General features: G+C 38.1%; 1 protein-coding gene across 1 annotated transcript in view; it reads right to left on the minus strand.

Moving 5' to 3' along the window:
• Nucleotides 1-6,863, minus strand: part of LOC5573421 (protein cycle) — a 186,351-nt gene extending 179,488 nt beyond the window's left edge. The window contains exon 1 of the mRNA XM_021842134.1: nt 6,271-6,863. The gene's annotated coding sequence lies outside the window, so the exon portion shown is untranslated. The remainder of the gene's footprint in view (nt 1-6,270) is intronic.
• Nucleotides 6,864-8,521: the final 1,658 nt, after the last annotated feature.

Here is an 8,521-nt window from a genome sequence, read left to right on the forward strand (position 1 = left end):
TTTGGATTGGATTTGGATTGGATTTGGATTGGATTTGGATTGGATTTGGATTGGATTTGGATTGGATTTGGATTGGATTTGGATTGGATTTGGATTGGATTTGGATTGGATTTGGATTGGATTTGGATTGGATTTGGATTGGATTTGGATTGGATTTGGATTGGATTTGGATTGGATTTGGATTGGATTTGGATTGGATTTGGATTGGATTTGGATTGGATTTGGATTGGATTTGGATTGGATTTGGATTGGATTTGGATTGGATTTGGATTGGATTTGGATTGGATTTGGATTGGATTTGGATTGGATTTGGATTGGATTTGGATTGGATTTGGATTGGATTTGGATTGGATTTGGATTGGATTTGGATTGGATTTGGATTGGATTTGGATTGGATTTGGATTGGATTTGGATTGGATTGGATTGGATTTGGATTGGATTTGGATTGGATTTGGATTGGATTTGGATTGGATTTGGATGGATTTGGATTGGATTTGGATTTGGATTGGATTTGGATTGGATTGGATGGATTTGGATTGGATTTGGATTGGATTTGGATTGGATTTGGATTGGATTTGGATTGGATTTGGATTGGATTTGGATTGGATTTGGATTGGATTTGGATTGGATTTGGATTGGATTTGGATTGGATTTGGATTGGATTTGGATTGATTTGGATGGATTTGGATTGGATTTGGATTGGATTTGGATTGGATTTGGATTGGATTTGGATTGGATTTGGATTGGATTTGGATTGGATTTGGATTGGATTTGGATTGGATTTGGATTGGATTTGGATTGGATTTGGATTGGATTTGGATTGGATTTGGATTGGATTTGGATTGGATTTGGATTGGATTTGGATTGGATTGGATTGGATTTGGATTGGATTTGGATTGGATTTGGATTGGATTTGGGATTGGATTTGGATTGGATTTGGATTGGATTTGGATTGGATTTGGATTGGATTTGGATTGGATTTGGATTGGATTTGGATTGGATTTGGATTGGATTTGGATTGGATTTGGATTGGATTTGGATTGGATTTGGATTGGATTGGATTGGATTTGGATTGGATTTGGATTGGATTTGGATTGGATTTGGATTGGATTTGGATTGGATTTGGATTGGATTTGGATTGGATTTGGATTGGATTTGGATTGGATTTGGATTGGATTTGGATTGGATTTGGATTGGATTTGGATTGGATTTGGATTGGATTTGGATTGGATTTGGATTGGATTTGGATTGGATTTGGATTGGATTTGGATTGGATTTGGATTGGATTGATTGGATTTGGATTGGATTTGGATTGGATTTGGATTGGGATTTGGATTGGATTTGGATTGGATTTGGATTGGATTTGGATTGGATTTGGATTGGATTTGGATTGGATTTGGATTGGATTTGGATGGATTGGATTTTGGATTGGATTTGGATTGGATTTGGATGGATTTGGATTGGATTTGGATTGGATTTGGATTGGATTTGGATTGGATTTGGATTGGATTTGGATTGGATTGATTGGATTGGATTGGACTTGGCGGAGCGAAATCGGGATCGTTAGCTTAAGTTGAAGCGGGACAATTCATTCTGGTAACTATTGCGGTAACGAACAGATGTTAATTTTATTCGTCATCTTTCGTTTACTACAGGAGTGACCTTATCGGTTGACACCTAGTTCATTCTTCATCAATGGACATATTCTTTCGAATTCACGAATATTGAAACGTCATACAGCTTGTTTTGGACATAAAACAGACATATCCCCAGTGAGGCCCTGGCAGAACCTCTTCTTGGAGCCTAACAGTTCTGGACAAACATTAGTGAAGGGTCTAAAAGGTCTTGCTTTTTTCAGAAACGTTGCTGTAAAGCCATTTTTAGACACCCCTAAACCACCACCACGCAAACTAACACCACTATCAAGAAGATTAGGGTTAGCGCTTCCCGTTTATGGTATTGAAGAGCGTGATCGATTTGAATCGGGCTCAACAGCGTCTTGCCAAACCAATGTTTACCAATGATGATGAGTCCTTTTCTAACTTTTGTTTAGAATTGTGAAATTAACCTTTCTGTCCATGCCTGCTAAAAGTCCGAAATGTAAAAAGTCCAAAGCTATAGTTCTCCCTCATTATTAAACTTATTTCAGATTATCGGTGTAAAAGAAAATTTTCAACAATATTCGGCAATTTTTTCATCTGAAACGATATGGCTGCTTGAGTTTTTCTATCCAATTGTCGAAATGCATTTTTAAACAGATTTTTTATTTATTGTCACATATAAACGAAGCTTTAAAGAGCCTAATTTAAACGTTTTTTATATATTTGTGAGACTATAGCTTATTCAACGGAACAAACCTGAAGTGTAATATTAATAGATACAGTGGTTTCAAAGTTATCATTGATTGACATTTACAAATTAAGTTCGTCACATTTTATTTACAGAAAACGAAAGATTAGCAGAAAAGTAAGAATATAGTTTCACGAAATTTAAACCGCAGTTCATTTTTAGTTTTGTAATTGTATTACAGTCATCTCTCCCTTACTCGATATTGAAGAAACCATCGAGTTAGGGAGGTATCGAGTTACAGAACACAAAACCAATGCAACTGCGATCCAAGTGACCATCGAGTTAGCCATAAAAACCAACGTTTACTATGGTTCTCTAACTCGATATCAAGATACGGAATATGGAGTAAGGGAGAGTTAACTGTAGGTATTGATTAAACCCAATATTGGAAGGTATTCTTATTCAAATTACCTTCATGACGGTTTAAAAGCAGTTCGAAACAGACTTTTGGTCATTAAAACATCAATCAAAACCTTAAGTAAAAGTTATGAGGGAAATTACTTTTAAGCCCTCTCTAAGAAATGCCCCCCGAGATTATGGCTAAAGGGCCCAACAATTTGTAAATCCAGCCCTGGCTGAATATAAGGATGGCCCATAATGATCATAGTATAAACATCTAAAGTTACAACTCCTAAATTTATTCATTTGGATCCCTAGAAGCTACTATGAAAATTTTTATGGAATCTGTCAACTCTAAGGTCTAAAGAGGGACTAAACAAACTTGAAATGTGTATGAAAAGTCAACCAAATACAATTGCAAAATAATTGCAAGCTTGGGCGGTAGAGTCCTAAAGCCCTGTCTCAATTTTATTACCAGACGCTTAAGTTTAGGTCAGAATCACATGTTTAGGTAGACGGGGTGAATTTGACAACCCAATAATCTCTGAGAATATGCATACTTTATCAATAGTTCGAAACTGCATGAAATCTGTTTTGTATTTGAAATGTTTGACTATATAAAAGTTTATTTTATGCTTCAATAGAGTCCTAAGCCCTGTTCCAGTTTCAGTACCGTCGTTGGGGGTGACAATGGGTCAAAAAGGGATATGTGCGATTTATTTTTTGAATAACTATCGCAATTTAACTCCACTAAACTTCAAATTTGGTGTGTATGTACTTTGATGGTACATTAACAACTGTTCAAAAAATTAAAGACAAATATTTATTCACAGCGGCACCGCAAGTGAATAAAAAATGACCCAATCTCACCCCATAAAGGGGGTGACATTGGGTCACTGTAATTGAAATAACTTGTTTTTGAGAATATGATTTCAAAACCATTCAAAACTGAAAAATATTGATAAAAAACGATGCAAACAAGATAAAAAGATATCTAAGATGTTGCACAAGTATGATAAACCCACTTAAAAGTAAGATTATACTGAAAATTGAAGAGCTATGAGAAAAAATATGTAAATCCAACATTTATCGTCAAGCTTACATAAATTTTCTTGGTTTTTCCCTCAAATTGTCTTCAAAGTTTCATCCCCATTGCTATAAAGCCCATTCAGTTTCCCCAAAGGTGTACTGAAACAGTGAATATTTTAAACCTTCGCAAATAGTTAAATTTCGGTGCGACATTTCACGATCAATAAATTTCAGGCAGAAGTTGACGTCATAATCCCAGTATTTCAGCGATCCAACTCATTTGTACTTCCGTGAGATATTTCTATAATATGAAAACACTGATAAATAATCATATTTAGAAAAAACACCCTTTTGATAAAAATTTACGATGTTGCTGCGCACGAAACACAGTTGCTGGTTTGAGAAGTTGTCAAAATGCGTTGTATTGTTATTCAATGCACGGAATACTCAAGTAGACTTGTTTGATGTTTCAGAGATGCTGTATTTAGAAAGAATAAACACATCTTAATGAAAAAAGAGAACACCCGGCACCGTAAAATGTCAAAAAAGTGGACTTGGAATTTCATTTACTATCGTTCTTACTTGACCCAATCTCACCCCCATTTTCAATGTTTTAGACATCGTACCGAAAAAAATGATTTTTTTGTGGGAAAATCAAACAGATTCCGGAAAATACCTGTGATGTGAAATGAAAAGACTTTCAACATTCTACTAATACAACGATAGAGGCTAGAGTACATGCGTGATACTTTGTACAGGAGAAATTTAATGTTGTAAATTTTATCTAGTTTCAACATGCAAGTTTATTGATGTAGTACACAAAAACTACTATTTCTAAAAATGTATATTGTTATGAATTATGTGTAATAATATGTTCCCTAACATATGAATTATTATTTTAGTAATATCAGCGTTATTAGCTGAAATATTTCACAAAACATATTTTTCCGTTTTGACCCAATCTCACCCCCTAGACCCATTGTCACCCCCATCGACGGTACCGTACGCTTTAGTTTAAGTCAGATACACATGTTTACTCAATTTTTAAAATTTAAGTATCAAGGTTCTAATTTAATTATTTTTTTTTTTTTTTTGAAATTAAAGTTTAAATATGAGAGCCGTTATTAGAGCCGGAAAATTTGTCAATTTAGCAAGGAAGAGCACGCTCTGTCTTGTTGTTTAATAAAAACAAGATTTTATCAAACATTTAAGACCCTATTACCTTTAAAAATTGACTTTAAGTTATTCTCAGTTTCCAATTGGCATATAAGCAAGGCAGTGGAAAAATCTATTTTTTGAGAAAAGTAACGAGCCCAAAAAGATTCGTTTTAGCTATTATGATTGAGGGAGTGCCCTTTTAACACTTCAGTCGTCGCGCTGTTGTATTTTGTACAACACTGCTGAAAAAACCTCGCTTTTCGTTCACAACAGCAGCGCGGTGGTTCTGACGGTGGCAAACAGGTGGAAGGTTAACAGTCATTAAATATTTTGGAATCACTAAATTTCACGCAAGTGTTCATGTTGCCTCGATACCTGCCTTGTTTTGACCAAATTTTCTATCTCAATTTTCTGAGTTATGTTAAGATTTTTATCACCATGAATGATTGTAGCATGTCGTATTAATGTCAAACTTGAAAACTAGCTTAGGATAAATTAAAACATTCCCATTTTATGGCTATAAAAAAGCATTTGCCTAATGTGCTTATTATGCCCCTGATTCCCCTACTCAATATATAAATGTTTTTCATTTGTTTAAGTCCAAAACACGTAACACGTAAAACTCAAATTTGAAAACAAGATTTTATCAAAACCCTTAGGACCCTACTTGTATGGAAAACAGCATTTGGTTACTAACTTTTGTTACTGACTGTATATGGGAAAATAATTCTAATTTCTACCATATGTGACGCAGTAGCCGATGAAATAGTTTCATTAATGGTTTGAAAATTCTCCAATCAACAGAGAAGAGATTGCAACAAACCAGAAATCTTTTCGTCATGAAACAAAAAAAAAGAAAACCTAGAGAAATGAAACTCGGTTTTCCTCCAGATTATTTATTAAAAGTGTTCTGATCTCGTCATAACTTTGATAGTCGAATCATTATTTAAATATATTAGACCAGTTAAGGTCCAAAAACTGACTTTTTCTATTTCCTGGAGACCCTGGAGAAACTCGAATAGCTGTTTCCTTAGGTATAACTTTATAGTTTCTAAACGGAAAGACTACCGGTTTGTTGCAGTCATTTTTGGATTGATTGGAGAATCAATAATAACAGAAATTCATCGACTATAGTGCCACCTATTGTCGAAAATGTATTAGGAATCGATTTTCCCATATATTTGGCCGATTCTCTTCATACAAACTTCGAACTCCTTGGTATTGACAGATTCCGCTCAAATTTTCACTGTAGCTTCTAGGACTTCAAATAAACAAATTTGGGGGATGTGACCTTAGGTTTTTTTGTTGAGTTTTTTTTTTCTTATATGAAAATGGGCAACCTTACAGAGTACATTGCCTGTTAAGCTTACAACCCTTACGAAAAATTGTACTTACAGGAAACAGAATTTTGCAGTTTGAAAAATCCGGAAGAGCTCGCTACGTTGATATCATAGATATAGCGTCCCGCAAATTTTCGCTATTTATGCTGCTTCCACAGAAAACTCTTCCCTCTCTGCAAATTATTTACAAACGAGCGTGCTCGCGGTATTCTGTTTACAACAAGCCCCAAGGCAAGGTACACTAACACAATTTGTTTTTCCTGGCGAATCTTCTACTAAACACACTCGACGCCGCCATCGGCGACCATATTTGCAATGTTAACTATCAGTGAAGGTCGCGCTCTTGGTACACAGTATTCTCCCTGTTTTAAAACCAACACCAATTCGCGTCACTAAAATGCACTGCAATTAATGAGACTTCATCACATCGGATTACACTACCGTTCTCTCTTCACGCACGAAATCACCGCACCGTATCCACCGGTAGTGGCAATGCGTATCTCTCGTTTGATCCGCGGATGAGACCGGTGACCGGGCGACGTCGTTTTTTCGTTTCGCGCCAGAATCGAACATGCAGAGCGAGATCGGAACCGTGAGGCACGCGCTACAGTTTCGCTCCGACACAATTGTGATGCAGTACTGGACAATGCAATCCAGTGCATGGCAAGTTTTCTTCTACTGCGATGCGATTGCGACTACTACTATAGGCGGTGCATCGCACGCGCGGACGATCTCCAGAATTAACCCTTTGCTGCCCAGGGCGAGTAAAGATTTGTTCAATATCTTAATTAGATAGTATCATTTCAAACATTACATCTATTTGTTATAGTTAAATATTCTACGTTAAACAGCACTATCATCCTAATTTGCAAAAAAAAACCTATCATTCTTATATGCTAAATTCAGCAATCGTTACCATTTAGCTAACAGCTGCATCACTGTGGTTTAAATTTAACTGTGTTACTTCCGTTTAGGCTGCTTTGATACACCGCTTGTGCCCGGACATTTGTTAAGTGTCCGTTGTCTGCTCTGTCGACACATATTAGGCACTTAGCGATTTGCTTACAATCGCTTGCCCTATGGCCTTCGGTGCCGCATTCTCTGCACATCTTACTTCTGTCGGGGCCATTGAAATTCCACGACTTATGGCCCTTCCAGAAACACTTGAAGCAAACTTCCGGAGGCTGTTGTATGCTCAGCCTGCAAACCGACCAGCCTACCTTGAGTATGTCCAAGTTCTTCGCTTTGTTGGCCTCTGTGACCGGCAGCCTAATCGCCGCCACCTGGCCCTTTCTAAAGTGAATGGCCTTATTGGCTACGTCGATGTCACACTGCTATTTGAGGGCAGCCGAGACCTCCGCTGCATCGGTGACCTCATCCAGATTTTTACACTGGAGAGTGGCTTCAGCAGTAAGGGTTCTTACATCAACCACGTCGCCAAGTACTTCTTGTGCCAGTTGCTTATAGACTGCGCCCTTTTCCTTGGCGTCCTTCTTTAAGACTAGGATCATTTCACCAATCCTAGTTTGCCTTATGCTCCGCACGTCTGCGCCCATTGGCGATAGCTTCTCCGTGTTTCGCATCGCCTTCAGAACCTCGGCGTATTTCGCTTCCTCCGTTTTGATAACGAGGGCTTCGCCAAAATTCCTACGTTTCGCTGTTTTCGGTTTAGCGCTCTCCTTGGGCTCCGTTTTCAGTTTCCTCTGTTTTTTTCTTATTTCCAACTCGTATCCACGGGTTGCTGTTGCCTTGTGCCCGTGGTTCATGTGGATGCACTGCCTGGTTCGGGTTATCCCGCGGCTCCTTTTTCTTGGCCTTCTTGTCCTTATTGATGGCCTCTGTTTTGTTGCCATGTCCTCTTGATCTCGGGGCTTGTCTCGTGTCAGCTTTTCCACTCTGGAGGACGACCGCGTAGGTCACTTTTCCCTTAGCAACCATACGTCTTTTCGCCACGTATTCATCTTCGGAAGGTCCCCTCTTTCGCATCGCGTATCGAATAATATCATCAGATATATTCGCGTTGCCCGTGAAGGAAAACACTTCGGTCAGACTCGACTTAGTTTCTCTTTTGCCTTCTACCTTGCCAAGTTGCTTGTTGGCTTTCTCGTAGCCCTGCTTTGTAGCTCGGACTGATCTTTGCTGATATTGCTTTTGCTCTTAAACAAACTCGATGATGACATCAAGTTGCTCAGCAGCTACCTGAATTTTAGGGAGGTATTCCCTATGGCGATCCATGGCCTCGATTAGTCCCGGGCCATCGATCACCTCACATGTTGCACTGGAGTGGCCAGTGCCTGCCGTCGTCA

The sequence above is a fragment of the Aedes aegypti genome, chromosome 2, assembly GCF_002204515.2.
Source record: "Aedes aegypti strain LVP_AGWG chromosome 2, AaegL5.0 Primary Assembly, whole genome shotgun sequence".
Lineage (NCBI taxonomy): Eukaryota > Metazoa > Arthropoda > Insecta > Diptera > Culicidae > Aedes > Aedes aegypti.